This window comes from Triturus cristatus, chromosome 10, assembly GCF_964204655.1.
Source record: "Triturus cristatus chromosome 10, aTriCri1.1, whole genome shotgun sequence".
Classification (NCBI taxonomy): Eukaryota; Metazoa; Chordata; class Amphibia; order Caudata; family Salamandridae; genus Triturus; species Triturus cristatus.
The window spans coordinates 1176143447-1176165805 of record NC_140593.1 but is presented as its reverse complement, the minus strand read 5'-3'; the positions used below and the strand labels follow the sequence as shown (position 1 = coordinate 1176165805).

Genomic DNA, 22359 nt, shown 5'->3' with positions numbered 1-22359 from the left:
AGCTTGACTCATTGTACTGTTCTCTTTGCAAACTTATTGTGTGAAAACCTCCAAAGTAAGTAGCATTTGTGTAAGGCATTTGACTAGAGTCCATTGATCTACCTCCATGGCCATGCTTTTCCCATTTGCATGCCCTCCTCTTAGAAGTGCAAAGTCGGTGCTCAATCTGTACTGTTTAAAAACAGAGGTTGAAACATGTAGTAGGTTGAGTTCCAATGTGTTGGCATCTCCCGCATGAGGGCTACAATTGGTATTCTGTCAGCATGCTGAAGGATTTTCAACTGCTTTTTGGCTTTAAAAGAATGACTGCAGTGAGTACAGATTCTACTGCAGGATTTCTCCATGGCAAACATCACTACTGTTGCATGCTACCGAACAACCTTAAATGTTTCTTCGGCGCTGAGACCTGCAAATAGGTGTTGCCTAACCCCCACAAAAGAGATATAGTGTGCAGCGTTAGACATATAATTAATTGCCTGACAACTGATCCACATGTCTGTGATCAAGTGGATAGTGTGAACAGCACTCTGCTGCAAAGCTTGTACAACCAATTGCCGCACGTTATGATAGAGTGCTGGAACAACAACTCTGGCAAAATAGATCTAGCTGAGAAGTTTCCCTTTCGGGGAAATGGCTGCCACAAATATTAAAAATCCCTCTCATTCCTCAAAAGAAAAAGGAAGGAGGTCCAGTGCTAACATTTTAGCCAGCTTCCCATTGTAAAAACATGCCATTGTGTGGTTGTGTTTGTAGAGCCCCTCCTGTCTAAACATGCCCATAATGGCAGCTTGTATTTTTTTCTTTTGTGGTGCCACTGATGCAAGTGACTTCCATAGAAAACCAGAAGGTGGTAGACTTAGTGTACTTCTCAGGATAGTTGTTACTTTGTGCGGTGGTGTCTCCATCTGAATCTTGTGTCACCTTGAGGTTGCTGATGTGGGTGATGCCGGTGGCACACTACTGGGAACTGGGCTGCTTTGTGTAAAGTTGTCAACCTCTTCTTCCTCATCACCTCCCGCCATGATCTGAACTGATTTCCCTCTCTCATCATCACCATCACCTGCAGCAATTCTTTTAAGGGGCTCCTCCCACTGCACTGTATGATGCTTTTTCATATGAGTCATTTGGTTTCAGTGCCATAGTGTGAACCAAGCTCACCTCGATGAACACTTGCATGGCTAATGGAGCACATTGCAATGCTATTCTCCTGCTTGCTATCCATGAAAGAAGTCCCAAACTGGGGAGAAGAACTTTCTTAGTGTGCTACTAGTGCCAATGCCCGAAGAAGTGGAGGTAGGTGGGTGTGCCAACAATTACCTCTCTGGAGTGCAAACTTCGACTGAGGTAGTAGTAGTACAGATCTCAGCAGGGGCCTTACAAGTATGGAAGCTGGAAGTGGTAGTGGAACCAATGCCACATTCTTCTGAACAGGTTGAATCAGAGGCGTAATGTCAGTGTCCTCCGAGTCAGCTTGCATGACAATGACTGGCTTGACCCCTCCTCCCCTTCCATAATCCTAAGGCTTTCAGGAATTTCTTTTTCCCTTGTCTCTCATGGTGGGTCTTGGATTCAGCCAGGGTCCAATACACATCAAGATCATAGAAATGGTCTTGGATACGATGGTGAGTGCCCTTTCTTTTTCTTGCTGGAGATCTGCAAGCCGATGGTTCAAGAAGATGTATATCTTACTCAACAGGAAGCTTAATCTCCTCTCCCTCACTCGAGGGCATATTTACAAGCCCCTTGCGCCGCCGGTTCATCACTTTTTTGATGCACCGGCAGCACATTTTGCTGCCCCATATTTACAAGAACGCTACCAGCCACCCGGAGTAGCTTCTCCAGTCCTTGTAAATACAGCCCCTTTATATACAGCATCTTGTGTCCAAGGGGCGTGCCCTGGACGTTGCTGTGGGTGTTCCCATGCAACACCCATGGAACCTGACACATTCCCATATTTTCGAGAACTTGTAAACCTGGGAATGCGTCAGAAACTGACGCCTCGCCAGGGGAGTCACACAAAGAAGTTTATTTTTAATTTTTCCTTGTTTTTACCTCTTTCTATAGAAAGAGGAAAACACCTCTAAGGATTGTTTCTGTGCAGGAATGCCCTTCCTGCACAAAAACAATCTCCCCACAATGCAGGCACCCTTGCAACATGGTGCATCGGTGCCTGCGTCAGCGCATGCAAACAAATTCTGCACCATCACAGGGGGGAGCACAGGGGTCCGTCAGATTGTTGTAGATATGACACATCCCTATGCTCTGTAAGTGACTCAGGGCTTCTGGCATCACGCAGAGTCACTTTGTTGTATATAAGGCCCTTGGTTTTTAATAAAGAAGGTAAGAGCAGTCACTGAAAAAATAAAGCTTTCCCAGGCTGCTGGCCCTGATAGCATCCCTGATAACATCCCATTGGTCGTAATCAAATCGAACAGTGTTTGATGGGTTATAGTTTACTCACTTTGTGTTCTGTTGGATTACTTCTACTGTCCTTTACCCTCCATCATGGAAAGGGTCTATAGTAAAACACTTTTTTTTTTAAAGTGAACCTTCTTCTGGATATCTCTGTTAAGGTCTCCTCCAAAATTATTTTGCTTAAGTTGGAAGACTGGGCTACTGAATCTAAGATAATTTCAATAGTGCGGGCGAATAAGGGAGGGCCATTAAACCACAAATCACTGCTTTGCGTTATGGGCCATCTTTCAGAAGGATCTGGAAATGAATCAAAGGCTGTTTTGCTGACTTCAGGGCAGCCTTTGATTTGGTGGACAGGGATATCTTATGGGGAAAACTTGCCACCTGGGAGCTCCCTCACAGCCTCTTTGGTGTAATTCAATCCTTGCCCTCTGACAACTGGGCTTAGGCGGAGCTAGATAAATTGGGCCAGCTATCACAAAGAATTCTGATTAGGAATGGCCTTTTTGCAGGGGTGCTTCTCAGCAACTTTTCTCTTCAGTCTGTTTCTAGTCGAGCTTCCCACTTTTATATCTCAACAAAAGTCCTTCTCCCCCAAAGCTGGAAAACAGCACATTGATTGTCTGCTTTACACAGATGATCTGGTATTGTTTTGCACTGTTTTTTTTTATTTTTAGTAAATTGTCTTATACTATTTTTAAAAGAATTGTAATTTAAAAATGAAATGCTATGAGATACTCTGTACCAATTGTTTTAAGTATATCTGCTAAATTGACTTGATACTGGTATTGTTGGACTGTACCCCAATTGGACTGCAGGGTAAACTAAACGCCCTTGCAAAATATCGTAAGCAGAAAAGCTCCAAATTAATCTGGAGAAGACCGAGATCATGGTCTTTGGGAAAAGAGTAAAAAAGTTCACCTGGTACCTAGACACACGGGAGGTGGAACTAGTCAACCAGTACAAATACTTGGGTTTGACTTTTAGGAAAAACCTGAAATGCATTAGGGATCTATTAAACAGAAGCACTATTGCTGGCCAGCTGTTTGTCTAAATTCAATTGGAAATTTGGGGGGTTGTCCCATACTCCACTAATGAGGGATTCTGAATGGAAGATACCTCCACTGGACCTGTATGGAGGAGAGCTCTTTTCCCTTGATCCCCTCTAGGAGTGGGGCCGATTAGAAGGGGCGATTCTAAGAATACTTCTATTGCTCCCTCCTGGTCCTATGGTCCCGGGTATAAGGAGAGAGTCCTACCTAGTCTCCTGCAGTCTGCTTGTCTTCACTCGGGACTCAAGATTCTTCCATAACCTCTCAGAGGATGATGAAGTGATCAAAGAATCTAAACTCTGCTAGTATTGGGATTCAAGGAAGTGAAAGAAGGTGAGTGTTGGACTTGGCCCTTTTTGCAGGGTCATCCTTGAACTTTTTGCCCTCCTCCTATATTTCTTCTGACCTGTTGTTAGCTGTTTTATGACTCTGGGCACTTTATCACTGTTGATCAGTGCTAAAGTGCATATGCTCTCCCTATTGTAAATTAATGAACGCATTAGTGATTCCATGATTGGTTGGTTTGGTTTACCTGTCAGACCCTAGTACAGTGCACCAGGAGTGCCAAGGGCTGGTAATCCAAATACTGCTGGTGGGCTTGCAGCACTGGTTGTGCCACCCACAGATGGATCCTGTAAAAGTGTTTCTAAGGCCTGCCATTGCAGAGCCTGCGTGCAGTCTGGTACTGTCATGCTGACTGGGCAAGGGCACCCACTTGCCAGTCCCTAAACCTTCCCTTTTCTTTATATCAGACACCCCTATTGTAGGCCCAAGGGCAGGGTGCATTGTAAGTATAAGGTGGGACATGCCCTGGTGTGTGTGGCATGTTTTAATAGTGAATTACAGCCATTTTCGTTTTTCACTATTGCAAGGCTACCTGTTCTCCATAGGCCAGAATGGGCAGTTTGATTATTACATCTTATAATCCTAACTGACTCAGGGAACATGGTAGAAATTCGAATTTAGTATGCCTGAACTCAGATTGATAAAATACATTTTTTAGTGAAGTTGGTTTTGACATTCTGTGTTTGAAAATGCCACTTTTAGAAAGTAGGCATTTTCTTGTCTAACCATTCAAACCTGCCTCTGCTAGGCTGTGTATTCCTTGTCTGGAGTTTGAGTGACAGGGCTGGGGAATTCCAGGAGACAGGGTAAGGCAGTCCAGTGGTGAATAGAGAGATCTGCGTCTAGATGTGAGGGAGGAGTTGCACCTGGGACCTGAATAGGGCTGTGCCTTCCCTCCACAATGCTGGCTCCACCTCCTGTGGTGTGTCTGATGTCTCTGCCCTGCACTCTGAAAGGAAAGAAGGAGTCAGGTAAACAAAGTGCTCCAGGACTGACCAGAACTGGTTTGGACTAGGCAATGGCCTCTCTGCCTTCAGAGAACAAAGGAAAACGTAGTATAAATATTGGGACTCCAACCCAAGAACTTTAGATCACTTTGGGAAACAAGAAGAAACCTCTGCTGAGGAGAGGAGCCAGAAGAAGCTGAGGAGAAACTATCCCTGAAACTGGGGGATTGGCCTGCAGTGGCTATCTTACAGCCAAAGAGAGGAGAAAGGAACTTTGTGTGTACTTTTGATCAACTTGTGTAAGGATCTCCAAGGGCTTGGAAAAGAGCTTGCCTCCTGCTGAAGTCTCAGCGACAACAGACTTCAACCCCCAGCTCCCCAGAGTTCTTTGGAAGTGCCTGCTGCTGTTTTGGGCCTTCTGAGGGACTGCATGTCGCAAGGAGCTGGAAGCGCGACTCACGGAGAAGAAGCGTGTCGCCGTCGCAGCCGCTGCCATCGCATCACTGAACAAGGGTGTCGCTGCTGTAGCTGTCGCATTGCACCTCATCACGAGAAGAGTCTTGCAAAGAAGAAGAAGCGTGTCGCCGTCGCAGCCGCTGCCGTCGCATCTCTGAACAAGGATGTCGCCGCTGTAGCTGTCACATTGCACCGCATCAAAAAAAGCGCCTTGCATCCACGGAGAAGCATGCCCCGTCGGAGCTGCTGCCATCGCATCACTGAACAAGGGTGTCACCACTGCAGCTGTTGCATCGAGCGGAAGCGTCTCGCATCGTCGGAGAAGAGTGACGCCGCCAAAGCCGCTGTCGTCGCATCACTGGACAAGGGTGCCGCCGCTGCAGCTGATGCATCGAGTCGAGTCTTCTCGCAACATCAGAGAAGCGTGCCGCATCAAGAAGATCTTCACGTCTTTATTTCTTTGCACCAAACTTTTATCGCATCACCATCGTTGCAACACTTTCGTTGCCCTGCGTGTCGCATCTAAAGGTACATTGAACTAAAAGTGTAGCATTTAAGATCTAAAAGAGAAATAAGCTAAAACTACCATTTTTAAGTAACAGTATTGTGGATTTTTGTTGTTTATGGTCTTGTGTTAAATCTATATAAAGAATACTTTTTTGATATAAAACCTGTGTGGTGTCCATCTGTAGTGTTGTCACTTGATTACTGTATGTGTTCACAAATGCTTTACACACTGCCTCTGAGATAAGCCTGTCTGGTCGTGCCAAGCTACCAAGGGGTTGAGCAGGGGTTATTTTAGGAGTGTACCCCCTTACCCTGACTAGAGGCAAGGGTCCCTATTTGTCACAAATGCATACCTGTGACAACTAGGGACCCCCAAATCTAACAGTGAGCAAATGAAGTAGGGAATAGATTGTCCTTTATAAGGAACCTCTATTCAGACTGTGGCACAATTACCTCCTGGTTCCCATTCTCAGGCAAACAAGTACTGAAAGAGTCTGCAGCAACGGTGATCAAGATCAATGACCTGACCTATTTGGGCAAGAAACTGTCTATCAGCTTCTCAATTTTTACTCTAGGTCTGGACATTGTCTTTCCATTTTTGATGCATCTACCACACCCTGGCTTATGGAATGAAATCTTAAGGGCTAGAGTGGGATGTAATCTAATCCATTCATGGTCTTTGTCCCCGCCACTGAATGTAAAATGCTCTTATGCATACTTATGGACTGTGTTTTTTAACTTTCAAACCGGGTTAAGTTTTTAAGACCCTTGCTTTTTAAATATGAAACTGTCCAAAGGAGGAAAGCTGTTGAGTTGTTACCAGAAATGTGTTATTTAGATGGGGCAGTAGGAGTTTGTTTTTTACAGTCTATCAAACAGAGTTGTATTGATGAACTGTAGTAGAAGGGGGATGTCAGGCTGGTTAGTTTGGGTTACATCATCTATTTTAACTGTTTTATGTGGTTTTAGAATCTTTTATGGACAGTTGTCCACATAAATCTGTTTTTCTACCAATCTACCTCCTGTTCTGCTCCTACTTCAGGAAGAAAAATTGCTGGCTGTGGCTGCAGCTCCTGTTGTCCACTTTGCTCAGACTCCGGCAATGATTGGGTACTAGTTTGCAGCTGAGACAACTTCAATTTAGACTGACTACTTGTCGCCATGATTGCAGTTGCTGCCTTGCTGAGAGATATGGCCTTGGGCTTAGGTTGGGGTGGTCCCGACGTGAATGCGTGAATGCTGCTCCCAGCTCGCTACCCAGAGAACGGTGCACATTTCCTGAAACAGGTGGATGGGGACACGCCAGTCGTGGTAATCTGTTTCTTCTTCCCTCCTCAAGGGTCACTTTTTTGGCAGCACCTTTCTTTGAGGCAATCTTCAATCTCTGTCAGTTGGCAGAGGAGTCACATGTTGTGATCACGTGACTTTGTGCCAGCCTTCTTTCTCGCAGTACTGTGGGGATATTTCTTGTGCACCTAAAAGCAAACAAACAAGAAAATCCTTTAGTGAAGTGTGGCATTTTTGCAGACTGAATTATTCATAGTGACGACATTATAATTTAGTGAGGTTATCTAAAAAAATTAACAACAATTGTGTATCAACTATCAATTGCCATACATACTATAACATAATGTTTCGAATCGGGATAACAACATACATCTGTAACTGTTTGCTCTAAGTGCATCTAAGGAAAGACATCTGTGGCAGGCAGGGGGTGTGGGAAAAATTGAATAATCCTTAAAAAGTGAATGCTGGTTTGTGCTTATGGCAGGCAGTGGGTCCGGGGAAAATGGAATAATCCTTATAAAATTAATGCTGGTGTGTACCTCTTGCAGGCAGTGGGTGCGGGGAGAATGAAATAATCCTTAAAACAATTCATTCTGATGAGCGTCTATGGCTTAAGAGAAGAAGACCTATGGCAGGCTAGGGGGTAGAGGGAAAATGCCAAAAAATAAATTGCTGATGCATGCCAAGGGACTATGAGAAATCCATTGGGCGGCAAGGAGATGCAGGGAAAAATGGAAAACAATGTGAATAAAACTATAAATACTGTTCATACATACATACATACACACATACTGTACTACAATGATCATCAAGCGCATTAAACTTATTTCAGGGAAAGGGTAAAAAAATGATAATGGCATAGACCTCTTCTATCAATGTCCCTAGACACACATGCAATGGCACAAGAACACTGACTGGCTAGACAAAATGTCTGCCAGCCACATGGTCAAACAACAACGACAAGTAAAAAGGGATGGGCAGCAAAGAATGCATGGACAACAAACAACACACAACACATGCAGTGTTATGGATGGACACAGACTACACAAAATGGCCGCTGGCAAACACACACATATACACATACACTAGCCAGACAAAGGTGGAATGGTAAACAATGAAGAAAACACTACCGTTAATTCAGCAATGCCAAAAACGAGTCAGATATGAAAATTTGCACAACAAACATCCTCCCAAGGCATGATATCATATAACCCCATCAAAATACACTTTTTGCAGAAAACAAATATAAAATACAGAAAAAAATAGCATTCAATCCAATGCCATTTCTGGCCTACATAATCATAAATGTTTTAAAACAACATGTACCATAGAAACAGTGGCTTCATACACTCAATGACTACTTTTGGCTGAAGGGCCTATTGGCAGACTAGGCTAAACGGTAATATAAATGAAAAATGCACACTTAACAAACATGGAGATAATGTCCTGAAATTTGCAACCTTTTTCCCTTATAAAAGAATAAAATACAAAAAAATACTTGCCCGCTACTGCAACTCCAGGCAACCCACCAAAACCACAAACAAATTTAAAAATTAAATAAGTGTACAAATAAAAAGTTAGTGCTTTCCCTCTATCAAACACCACTCTTATACAAACGTTTTTGAAGTTACTTGTTGTGATATCACAAAAACAAAGTCCTTAAGATCCAATGCAGAAGACAAAGAGAGTGAACCTTTCACTTTGAAATCCAGGAGACCAGGAGATCTACAAAGCACTGGGGGGAGCCTTCTATACTAGAAGAGGAAGTTGCTGTCTCTGGGGCAATTCTTTCCTGTTGAAAAGTAAAATAAGAAAAATGCTTTGTGCACTAAAATCTAACTTTAACTGTCTTTTGGAGTAGAATTCTAACGCGAAAAGGTATTTTCAAGTTAATTTTACCTGCTTGGGACTTGAAAATTTACCAGAGAAGTAGAGACGTGACCGCTTGCGATTGCTGGTGCCACAAAACAGCTCCGGAAGGCTCAGTGGTGACTGGAAGCCGAGCTAGCGGGCAAGGAGATCTCAGTCATGCTCGCAAGCACTCAATGGCATAGTCTTGTATGTGATAATGGAGCCTCATGCACACCAACAGAGGCTTGCACGTGCAAATGGAAAATATTTGTACCATGCACCGGACAGCAGAATCTGACAGAAACTCTGCATTACACACGTAGTGCAGAGTTACCTGAATTTTGCGATCTGCGTAAGTGGAATTAATATTCCACCCAGGCCTGAAAAAGACTCTAGAAACCACTAAATCTTCTTTATGTGAGCATTACTATGCTGAGAGGTGTTTAAACAATTCCACATACTGCCACAAAGTATATGAAGAGAGTGATTATGCAAGCACATTTATGGGCTGGCAGACCAATGAAAAAATATCTATAAAAAACTTGAACTTCACAAGATTAGCCATGATGATTTACTGATTAAAAGGGCCCAATAATAATTAGCTTGTTTCCACGCATCCAGAATTGCTGTTAAATGGTTTTGCTGGAATTTCAGTGGGAAGACAGTAAATTGGATCACAAGCATTTTGGCTAAAGCATGCAGAAATTGGTATTTTTGTGCTAATTCCTTAATTCTTTCCTAGAATTTCACACAAACATTTCAGTTGCCAAAATCATTGACTCAGAGGAAACTACTCTGCTTGTCCCCAACTACCAATCGTGAGCAAGGCATTCCTCAGAGAAATATATTCACTTATTAGGAGTAAAATTGAGAGATGCAGTCACAGCTTCTATCAAGATTATGGTCTCTCTCGCTCTTACTTTGAAAAAACAGTTCCCTACAATCTCCAATAAGGCATAGATGATCCTACAGTTTGGGTGGGGAGGAATATCATGAAGGCATGTAGTTGATGAATGTGCTCATGTGTGTATGGAGAAAAAGTGTGAGGGAGAAATATTGAAACAGAGTATTGAGTGAAAGAGGTATTGAGTGTATATACAAAAAGATTTTTAAAAGAAGATTACAGTGACAGCAATGATGTTACAACATCCCATGTTTTTATGAATGGAACATGCTTGCTCAACATCCATTTTAGTGCTTAATGCAATCACAAAGGACATACTTGCACCCTTTGTAATATCTCATAATTATGGAGAAAAATATTATATGCAATCACATTATACTTACCTGACAGCCATAACTAATAATTCTTTCTATCATTATCTGTCGTCATACAGTATGTTAATTATGGATAAAGACAATCAAACTACAGTGACGGAATTCATCCTTGTTGGATTTTCTGACCTTGGTGGGTATCAGAACCTCCTCTTTGTACTATTTTTATTTGCATACATTACAACAGTTTTTGGAAACACTGTTATCATTGGAGTGATTGTCAGCAACTCCCATCTCCACAACCCTATGTACTCTCTCCTGTGCTGCCTGTCAGTGATGGATATCTGCGTCTCCTCTACCATCATCCCCAACCTGTTAATCAATCTCCTTCATTAAACTAAGACCATTTCATTTGCAAGCTGTTTCACTCAGATGTTCTTCTTCATCTCCTTTGCTAACATGGAAAGTTTCCTCCTGGCCGTAATGGCCTACGATAGGTATGTGGCCATTTGCCGGCCCCTCCATTACACCCTGATGATGAGTAGAAAGCTCTGCTTACTCCTGATGTCTGGATCATGGGTCATCGTTTGTCTGCATTCATTGCTATATTCAGTGTGGATCTCCAGCCTCACATACTGTGGCCCCAACAAGATCTATCACTTCTTTTGTGACATTATACCAGTCTACCAGCTCTCCTGCTCAGACCTCATGATTATTACACTTGTAGGATTAGTGGAGGGGAGCTTCTTTATGTTTATACATTCAACCTGCATTGTCATCTCCTATGGTCACATCATCACCACCATAATGAAGATTCCAACTGCTGTAGCCAAGTGCAAGACCTTTTCCACCTGCTCTTCTCACCTTGTTGTTGTCACAGTTTGATATAGTTCAGCACTTTCAGTATATGTACGGCCTCCTACAGCTGTACCAGTTTCCTCTGACAGGATTGTAAGTATAATGTATATTGTGGTGCCCCCTCTGATGAACCCTTTCATCTACACTTTAAGAAATAAAGACATTAAAGGAGCCCTGAGGAAAGCACTTGTTAGGTAGATATTTAGGGAACATTGGGTTTAACACAACTCTTGTGTGGTATTATTTTTACCAGCCAAAGACATGGCACAGGAAAGTGAAATTTGATTGTCAACGCTCTGGTTTTGTAAGACTAGTAGAGTGGTCGTAATGCAGGACCTATGGAACGACTACACGTATTGAGCCCATGATGTGGTGCCCAACTCTTACATTTGAATGAATGTCTACATAAACCCTTATAATGATTGAGGATGGTACAAATAAACAGGAAGACAAAAATGTTCTTCTTACGGTGTCTCTGTGAATGGAGCTGGTTAAAAATAGTTTCCAGGTAAGTTTTATCAGTCACGCAGTCATTAATCTTAATTTGACTGCAAGCCATAAAAGATCAAATTCATGAAATACAAGTGGCGGAGCAATGTGATTTACTCCTGCATTGGTGGCAAAGATAGCACAAACCGATTAGTTAAGCCTAATCCACATAGGAGCAATGAGGTCTGCATGAAGTGCCCTTCCCGTGAAGACACTTTGCATTTATCACCGGAAAGTACCCCTTTCTTTATTGTTCCTGAGAATGTTCCACAATTAGGTGTGGGGTAACAAGTGGATGAGCTGTCGTAAATCTTTCTGTAAGGTATGGATTTGTCTGTGTCCCATGCCAAGTATGGACCTCACTCCTTAGCTAGACATTGCTGCTTTAACGTCCTCATGGACCAATCCCTCAACTAAACTACAGAACACAATAGATACATTTAATGAATCCGTACATGGAGATTGTATCTTTAAGACCCAGAGAATGGTGGGGTCTTGTGAATTGTGGATCAGTCTATATTTGCATTATGTTTAAGAAGCATTAAAAGAGATTGAAACCATGCTATCTGACACATACTCTTGTTTTATCTTCTTTGACTGATTTGCACAAATAATCAACCTGGGAACTCTTTAGAGGGAATATAATAAACAAATCTGTATTTGGGTGCTAGAGACTTCAACAAGATCAAAGGATTTGTTCAAAAAAGCGTATTACAGCCCCTCAATCATGTATCCTAAACCTTCAGTACAGAAGTTTTTTTTGGACCTTATTCTGAGGGAGTTGTACCACAGTGTTGAGTTTTAAATATGGTTATGTGATAATATTGACTCCACATTATCCACTACCACAATATTTTAACCATAAGCAGTTAAAGGTAAGTATAGTTTTACCTTTGTCAAATCCACATCAATGTCCCTTGATGATAGAGATATATTTCATCACATTCTACTCTGAGAATCCCATAATTCCTGATTCATTGACTAGAGTTACAGGCGGGATAGAAAATTTCCATTTTCGAAGAAAAATGATTCCTAACTTTATTTTCACCAAGACATTTCAGCTACTAAAAGTAAGGAAATGTATAGGGAAAAAGGGACTGTAAAACTATGCAGGAATTGGTGTAAAAAGACGAATCATAATATTTATTTAATTTCTCACTTACATGATCCCACTACCTGGAGTTGCCAAGACCACAATTATCATATCTTTCGGGTACAGGAATACCTAAATGGGAGCAGTGCAAAAATCAGAACTCAACATTGATAAATATTTAAGTGGCTGATCTCCCTGTTGAACTGCGCCCAATAACAAACATCAAGATTATCTGGTCAACTTCAAATCCTTGATTACAAACACTTTGACATTTTCCATGCAGGAATTCTGACATGGGATTGCAACCCTTTAGGAACTTTATGGAATCAGCTGTTAAAGACTCAGGGGCATATTCTCAAGAACATGTGATAACCATCGCAAAAGTTACTTAACGCCACTCTCAACATTGCAGTCCATCGTGGGAAAATAACGCCGTGTTAACTAAGTATTCACAACACGGCGATAGTCACCAGAAAACGCGTCAAATGGCCATGTTAAAAACAACGCTACGACGCAAAAATGCAAAACACAAATGCAAAAAAAGCTGCAATGAGGCAAATCACGATACAAAAAGCTGGGAAAACCGGCGGCAGGCCTGCAAATCCCACGCATCTTGTGGGAAACTGCACTATAAAAGCTACAAAAACCACCAGAAACACCAGAAACAATCGTGCGTAGCGCAGAGGCCAACGCAAACCCCACAAGCCCCATAGACCACCAGCAAGGAACAATGGGCTCGGGGAAGGCCAAGGATCAGAGGGAGAGGAAGACAGGGTGCAGTCCGCAGGAAAACAAGACCAGCGTCACAGAGGTGACAGAACACAACCAGCAACTGACCCACAATCAGACCACCTTGAATGCAGCCGGAGTGTCGAGGAGGCCAATGGAGGAGGCCAAGAGGAGCTGGCATGATTTGAAAACCTAAACCAGGCCCAAACCCGCTGCCAACAGGAAGGCAGCAACGGTGACAGGAGGTGGGAGTCCTGCGCTCCAGGAGGAGCTGGTGGAAATGGAGGCCATCAGTGTGGAGACGGTGCAAAGAGGTGGGAGTACCGGCACAGCTCGAGAGGACCTGACACAACAACAACAGGGTGAGGAATGAACAGGGACTGCGGAACGGGGGAAGATAGGCACAACGGCACACATGCACAACGATGTGTAGCACACTGCACACCCAAAATTACCCTGGGTCATGTCCCCCATTTCCGTAGCACACTGCAGCACACACACATAGCAATCACAGCACATCCCATGACAATGAGGCACAAAGTGCAACACCGACACTGCAGAAACAGGGGACACAACTGTGTCGGCCCATGCGCAGCAACAGGCCAATCACATGTGACAGAGCAGCGAACTGTGAGATGTATATGTACGGGTACAACCTCACATCAGTCAAATAGTACAAATGTCCACTGTCCCCCCTCAAATTGCCAGCACCGCCCAAACAGTCACAATATACATTGTCACACAGTCTGCATGTCTACAAGAACAATACGCAAATATAAATGTCAACACAATGTCAACATTCATCTCCCCATCACATTGCAGAGGGACAAACAACAACTCCAGCCGGTCAGACTAGACAACCCAACAGTGATGCCCGAGACGACCACCACACATTCGACACTGACGCCCTACAACAGCCCATGGACATCCCACGTAACTCACCACCGGAACCAGGACAGACAAGCTACTTAGAGGAGAACTCAGCCCCTGCAAAAGACCACACAGCATGAAGCACCCACAAGCATGGCAGGCTCACAACACTTTGCCAACCCAAACATGGTACCCCAATGCCAGGTGTCAGAACGCCAAAAGGAGGTGGCAGAACAGGAGCTGCTGTTGTCCGAACCCATGGAAGGCAAACTAGATCACATATGTGGGTGTCTATAACCCTTCAGGGACCAACTACACCCCACAAAGGAGACCCACACTGCCATAGAGACACATGCAGATGCACATTCCCAGTGCAGAACCACGCCCAGGGGCACGCACATATCAGTCACACACCCACAGTGGCTCTGTGTATGACGGCCCATGTCCACTCCCCTTATGAATTGAGTGGGTGACGACAATGCTATATGTCTAAGCTCTAACCCGCTGCCTGAGGTGACATGTCTGAATCCTCTGTACACAGCACAATGTAATCTCCTAGGGACCAGGGCGCTCATGCATACAACAAGACCACAGGGACACATGCAGAGATCATGTTGAACTGGCTACGGGCACGTATGCCTGGCCCCTTTATTGGCATGGCCACATGTACAGTGACTCCTGTGCTGAATGGGTGGTGGGTGAGCACAGAGTGCTTGGTGCTGGCAACAACTTGAGCAGTGGACACCAGTGCATTGGAAAACACCTGCATAACAGAGTCAACTGGTGAGCAACATGGAGGGAGCCGGAGCAAGTACAGAGGTGACCCAACATACAAACAGAAGTGTTCCTGAGTTTCAGCGTGCTGAGGTTGGGGCCCCAGAGCAGAGCGCGTTCATGTGAACAAAATGTCTAGGATTGTGTCACTTCTGGACATTCCAGATGCAGATGCAGTGGGGGGGTGTCACACCTGCATCATCCTCCTCATCGTCGTCCCAGGTCTCCCACCCTTTCTGAGGTGACATTGCTGCGTGAGCTCTCCACAGCACATAACCAAAACAGTAATGGACGATGATTCATGGTGCACAGAGCTAGTGGCACCTGCAGTGCTGAGCAGGGGATCAGGCAGAAGATGGCATCCACGATAGGTGCGGGCAACTCAGTCAGTCTGCCAGGACGACCGTTTCGACACTAGCAGTTGCCGGTCAGACTTGGCCCTGGCGATGGTGGCGTGTGCCTCCTGTGGTGATGCGACGTCCCGGCCGGTCAGGACTCGATTTGATGTGTGAGCCCTGTTGGGCCTCAGTTGAGGCCGGAGGCAGTGGACAGCGCAGGGCCACAGACACATGGTGTTGATGACTCCAATGCCATCGCCTCAGAGCCCATCCAATTTCTCAGAAGAAGGTGTCCCGGACCCGACCAGCACAGAGTTAGTGGCCCCGGATGCACTGTGGCTGGCACAGGCACCCCGCCACTGGACAGTGACTTGCGGTGCAGTCAGATGGGCCACGCGAGCTGAGCGGGTCCTCATCAATGTCCGAGGTGCATGTGGCAGAGGGCTGCGGGGGACAGTGGAAGGTGTCCTCCAGGGCATGATGCAGAGGGTGGAAGCTGTCTGGAAGCAGCAAATTGAGGAGTGGAATGCCACGGCATAGTTTTAGCCACGAGGTCAGTATCACCGACGTGATGGCGAGGACAACCCCAAGTCCATGGACTCAGTCGCCACCAAACATCAACCAGAAAGTGTCCATGGGTCTCGGGGAACAGAGTTAGTGGCACCGGGGCTGAAAGGGGATGCAGTCTGCGTTGAGGCCTGTACAATGACATCAAGTCAGCCATAAATAAATCAAGACTGATTTCGAATAGTGTGACCTACTCACCCGCAGCGTAGGCCGGAGGCAGCTGTCAGCAAGGGCCCACAGCCACGTGTCGTTGTCTTGCGATGCACAGAGTTAGAGACACCAGGGCAGTTGTCGGTATTGTTCGATCACCTCCGTAAAGATGACCTTTTACCCTCTGGACTGAAACGCGTCATCCTCTTACACCTCTCCTTGCGTGCAATGACATGTACTCTGCCTTTGAATGATCGATGTTCAGTTCCAATTCTGTGACCTACTCGAGCGCAGCGTAGGTAAAGAGCAGTAGTCCGCATGGGACCGCAGACTCTTGCGGATGTGATGTACCACTAAGTCCTGGTGGCACCACATCGAAGGGTGTACAGTGACATACACTCAGCCATAATTAATGTGCTCTGCCATGGTGTAATAAAGACTCACTTTCAAATGTATGACCTAATTGGCTGCAGTGTCGGCCAGAGGTAGTGGTCAGCACGGCCCAGAAGCGGTTCAGCGAACTCCTCCTGGATCTCTCACACACAACGTTGGAATAGCATTTGTATTACATTTGGCTAACAGGTAGTGGCACCAGAGCTGTGCGGGTGTTCAGTCAGCGACGATGACGTGTCCTGCCTGGTACGGACTGGAATGGATTGGCGTGAGGCCTGCTGTGCCGCAGTGTAGGCCAACTGCGTAGTCATCAAGGACCCACGGACACGTGTGGTTGGGATGCCAGGCACATACTTGGTGTCACCACATTGAAGGGAGTACAGTGAAGTAAACTCTGCATTAATGGCTTACTTGGACAATGTATGATCAAGACTCAGTTCCAAATGTGTGTTCTTCTTGTCCGCTGTGTATGCTGGTGGAGTACGTCAAAGATAAAGGAGTTCCGCGGGCCTGTGTAGCGGAGGCCGTGATGGTTCGAGAACTCTGCCAAGGTCGGGGGTCTCGGGCTTGGAGCTTGCACCGGCATGTGGTAGGCCCTTTTTGACACACACCGGTGTTGGCAGGTGGGCATTTAGACCTGGATGCGCAGGGGCGTGCAGTACTGGTTTGGGGATCAGCGTCCTGGGGTGCAGCAGGTGCACAGGATCGCTGGCAACACTGCTCACGGCGTCGGCCTTGTGGCGGGGTGAAAGGCGCTGCCCTGGCAGAGACTTTGGGCATTCCGGAAGAGGACCACGCCCACAGTTATGTGACATTTATTTACACCCCTACACTGGCCTGGCGTACACCGTGCCAGCCCACTCCGCTCACGCATACGGGGGGATGTAACAAGCTATGTTTCCGCAACTGTCCCCACTGGCTGGGGTGACATGGTTGCGTCCACTGTCCACTACACTCCAATCACCAGCTGTGTGTGTCGGTATGGATAGGTGCATGGTCTACATACTGCAGTCTGGCCCACACATCCACGCCACACTTGGCGTAGTTTACAGTCTCATTCATCGGTCACTTGCCTCCTTCGCACATGCCTGGTCCCCACTTCTTCCGACATTCTGCTATTGTGTTACCGAGGTGCCATGCCGTTGATGGCTGATGTACATGGCTGTCCCAAGTTCCCACAGTGAGGTGTTCTGTTGTGTCTGGTGGGTGTACATGTTGTATGTGAGCTTGTGACATGTGCATTTCCTGTGTCGTGTGTTGCATGATTGTGGAGTTGAGGTGTGCTGTGTGTGCATTTGGTAACTGGCCAACGAGCAGTGCATTTCCGTAGGTGCCATCCTGGTGGTGCAGGTTAATGATGGACTGTAGGAAGGTGTGGGAATCATGCACACTGCCTGGGTGGTTTGCGGCGACGTTGGGGGTATTCCCCCATGGTCCACTATTGCCTGCACCTTGGTGGGATACGTGCACTTTCTGTTGTGCTTATTGTGTGCAGTGTTGCCAGGGACCACTAGTGGGGCATGTGGGCAGTCAATTGCCCCCTGACACGTGCGGGCAGCCAGCTGTGGTGTACACACCTTTCTTGGTCTCAGGCTGTTCCTGCACAGTGTGTGCAAAGAATAGATGGTGGGATACCAAGCTGATGGTGTCATCCATGGCCGTTGTGAGGGACTTGGATTGGCCTGGCTGTGTGACTCCTCCATCTCAGGCAGATGTTGGTTGGAGGGTACCAGAGGCCAACAGGTGCAGCACGGCCATCAGCTTTGTCTGAGGTGGGATGTTAGTTGTCTGCTGTGTTGGTACCGTCAGACTGTGGGCAATGGTGGTCAGGATGAGGAGGAGGGTTGTCCCTTTGAGCATGTAGTTGGCAATGACATTCTCTGGTGTTGGGTCTGTGAGGTTGGTGCATTTTTGGAGGGTCGCTGTCTTTGTCTGCGCTGCCTTAGTGTTGGTCAGGGGGGGCGATGGGTGTCTGGGGGTGTGGGTGTGGTCATGCGGGTGTTGGCAGTGGGTGTTGTGACCCTCTTGGGTATCCGGCCCGCATGTTCAGTGGCTCCATGGTATCTGTTGTTCTTCAGGTGTGGCTATGGGCTGAGCTCCCTTTTGTGGTGCAGGCTGCTGTCCGACTTTGCACCAGGTCGGAGCAGGTGTTAATTTCCTGCAGCTAACATGCCTTATCACATGTTTCGTGGTCTTTTCACTGATCTGGCTGGTCATTGAGAATGTTGTTGAGTGGTGTTGTCGTGGATTTTTGCTCGGGAACGCCTACTCTGCATCTCAGTTGCCGGGGTCAACTGTGGCGATGTTTTTTGTAAATGTTATCAAGGGTAAACTGGTATTATGGGCTGTTAGCACCAGCTTGTAAATGGGGTGAGAAGTTTATCGACTTTGGCTGCGATAAAGTGCCGTTAACTCGGTGATAGCTCCTTGAGAATATGGCCCTCACTCTCTTCTTCCTAGGTTGCTGCCTTTATGTAAATGACAGGTGTACTAAGCATTAATTCAAGTCTTCAATTGGTATGTGGTCAACACCACACCAATGGCCTCGCTCTCACTGACCCTAAAGTGGACTGCCACTGGGCCTTGTGAGTCTGTAAACTATCCAACGAGACATAAACCCTCAAATAGTTTTGTCATCTTAGAATGTGTACCATTCCTGCTTGAACAAGTGGCTCCCATGATGTTTACTTCTGAAAAGTAATCTTAGCCCACCCCTCCTTCTTGACAGATTACCATTTGATTGCCTCTATTTCAGTGAAAATGTAACAATAAAGATTGATAAGTGTTTTAGTTTTTAAACTGTGTAATGAAAAAATGAAAGCGTGCTTTAGTGACTGCAGTCTGTAGGTGAAAGAAATATGTGTTGTTAAATCTTCATTACAGGTTTATTATTCCAGTAGAAATTAAAGAATTGTGAATAATTGTAGTATACAGTGAAAAGCCCATCCGTGGGCTAAGGCGTTACTCGGTGTGAAGAATATTTTCTCCACTGAGAAAAGGATGAAAGAAATGTTCAATTGCTCAGAGACACTGGCTTCTCTCAAGGTGGTACTGAAGTAAGTAACCAATTCCATATTTTGAACATACCAGCGCATTTGGCATTTAAAGGAAATCCACTTGTGCGTGGTCACCCCGGATTATTTGCCAATTTGTGGGGAATATTAGTCCTGGTTTTAGAACTCTGTGCTCTTTACCCCTGCTAACCAGGACTAAAATGACTCTGCACACCCTTTAATCATCAGTAAAGTGGTTTATCCCTGACTGAAAAATGTAACTTGCAAGTAAGGCCCTAGTATATGTTGTTGAAACTGCATTCAGGCCCTGTATGATAAATGCCACTTGTGAACTGCAGCATCTATAGTTCCATCCACTCAAGTGGATGTGCAAACATGGCTACAGGCCTACTATGTGTAGCTTGACTGCTGCAGTGTAAAGTCTACAGTGTGACTTGTTAAAGTTACCTTTGTTACAGATATGTAGCTCCCTTTTAAATATGAATACGTTATCCCTCTGTAGGCATTGTAGCCCAAAAGGCGGGGTGCATGGTGTTTGAAGGTGGAACCAGTAGGAAATTAATATTATCATTCCCTTCAGTGACAAGCCACAAAAAAATATTTTTATTGTGAGAGACCTAGCTGTCTTATATAAAAAATCATAGCACATTAGTAATGCTATATCCCTGGATTGGGACTAGCTAGAAAAACAATTAAATCTCTCATTGTAATAGTTACTTTAAATTATTGATAATTCACTCATTTTAATAGTAACTTTAGAAAGTTGTGTATCTGTCCTGGAAGCGGGATAAAAACCTCTCCAAAGAAATCACAATACAGGTATCCACAGTGGTTAATGCTTTTTTATCTGAACACCATACAACTAGATTTTTCATGTATGTACACCTGTACTCTTCTTCACATATGTGCTGACAACAGGAAAGGTTTTTAACCCACTTCCAGGACAGATACCCACTATTCTCATGCACACATTCACTGCTGTTGTTATAGATATGCAAAACTCATTCACACATTCATCGTTGTTGTTAAAGAAATGCAAAAGCTATGCACAGGTTTTCTTCTCTGTAGATATGCACATAATTTTTGTCGGCAGACAATTATGTGTTATACATTTTATGTTGACCTGAGAAATGTAGTATGTCTACAGTATGTCACCTGTAAATACTATGGGGCGCAAACGTTCCCAAGCAGCTTGTAAGTCTGCCCCTATATGTGTGTGCACGGTGCGGCAGATTAATAAGAAACTGATGCATCTGTAGAGATGTGCCAGTTTTCCTGCACCAGCCTGCGAAACCCTTGCGCCACCATTGAAGTACCGTATTTAGAATACGGCGCAGCATGGTGCAAGGATTGACAGATGCATCAGAAATTCTGACGCATCTGTTGGCCCAAAGTCATGCATTGCTGGAGTCGTTTCAAAAGCATGACAGAACTCCAGCAATTCATGGTGAGGCCTATAATCATTGTACTGTATCACTCCTTATGCCTGCTTCAAGCAGGCATAAGGTTTTGATCCAGTGGCATGCTAGAAGTGGCGCAGTGAAAGCTTGTAGATTTCACTGCGTCACTTCTACTAGGCTTTCCTGCATTGGAATGCCCACCCTACACACATTATACCTGATGCGGGTATAATGTGGCCAGGGCTTTACAATGTGATGCATCACGTTGTATATTGGCGGCATTATTCACGCCACCGCTGTGTCACAAAAGTGACCCAACTGCGGCGCAAAAGTGTCGCAAAGGGGCGTGTAACTCTGCCTTTCTATTGTCCAACTGGTTGTAGTCTGTCTCCATAATGTTTTGTAACCACTTGTCTTCTTTGAGGTTTTCCCTCTTTGGAAGTACATTGTATCTATATCTATTACTTTATGAACTTATGTTTCCAAATTCCATTCAAGATAACTATCATGTCAGGGTGCCAGCGCATACATATACGCGTGGGCTATATCTCCTATTACGAACTAGTGCATGTTACGCATATTCGACGTAGTCCACAGTACGTTAGATCCGCTCAATATGCACGCTCAACGTGCACAGAGCTTTTTTTGCTTCTATCTTGTGCGCCCAGCAGTCTCGAACGGATGCCATTCTGAGCAGCGTGGCGAGAACAGATGCTCGTCTAGCAAGTATGTGGATCTTTTCCCATGTGCCTGTATATCGCTGTCGAAGGGATATTTATAGGCGGAAACACTCATTTCCATGTATTTCACAATTTTTCATCTTATAGAGGATCACATCGATTTGGTCACTTTCGAATCCGTGGGGATCATACTCAAAAATAACATGGAGACATGAATTATTTCACACCACTGCGGTGATAAGCTTTGATCTCCGTTTCTTATCCCAAGCAAATATTTTGGCCTATAACAAGAAACCACCCTATAGCCATACTTGTATGTTTACATTGCAGACCTTTCACTCATGCAAGCTGGTGATTGCGCAATCTTGACCCCATTGAGGGCATTATACGGTCAGCATGTACCACTTTCCCCTTTTTAGAGAGAGGCCCAATACCAGGGAGATTTTATCTAATTGTTTGTCTCACTTTATTTAGGTTGCCTCACACAAGTCATATTGTCCTGAAGAAGACCCGCATGCGAAGTTCTGAATTAACCCTCTCTGCCAAAGTCTGGTCAAAACGTCAACACCATCTAATGTTTGGCTTCAAATACATTTTATAAGTCCCTTTTGGATTGTGCAACTAGACTTTATGATCACTTTCTTTCAATACGGACACTGAATAGAAGAAAAGTGTCTTGTAAACAGGCTAATACACACTGGTTTATTATCTTAAAGTTACACCAACCAGTGTATGCTTTCTTTCTACTATTCACTCTGCACATGAGCACTCTTCTATGCACCCTTTCAGAGCAACCGTCATTTGAAAGGTTGTTTGTATTTACATGCATTATTGATTTATTATTAAAAAAGAAAAGATAAAGGCAGTGCTTAATTTGTAAAATATGAAGTGCAGGTGGTCACATTTTTTTAGGAGGCCACACCCACTTC

The 22359-nt window shown here is 44.9% G+C and overlaps 1 pseudogene; it reads left to right on the top strand.

The window, feature by feature from the left end:
- The first annotated feature begins 10207 nt into the window (after window positions 1-10207).
- On the top strand, window positions 10208-11131 carry LOC146796926 (olfactory receptor 1C1-like; annotated as a pseudogene).
- Window positions 11132-22359: the final 11228 nt, after the last annotated feature.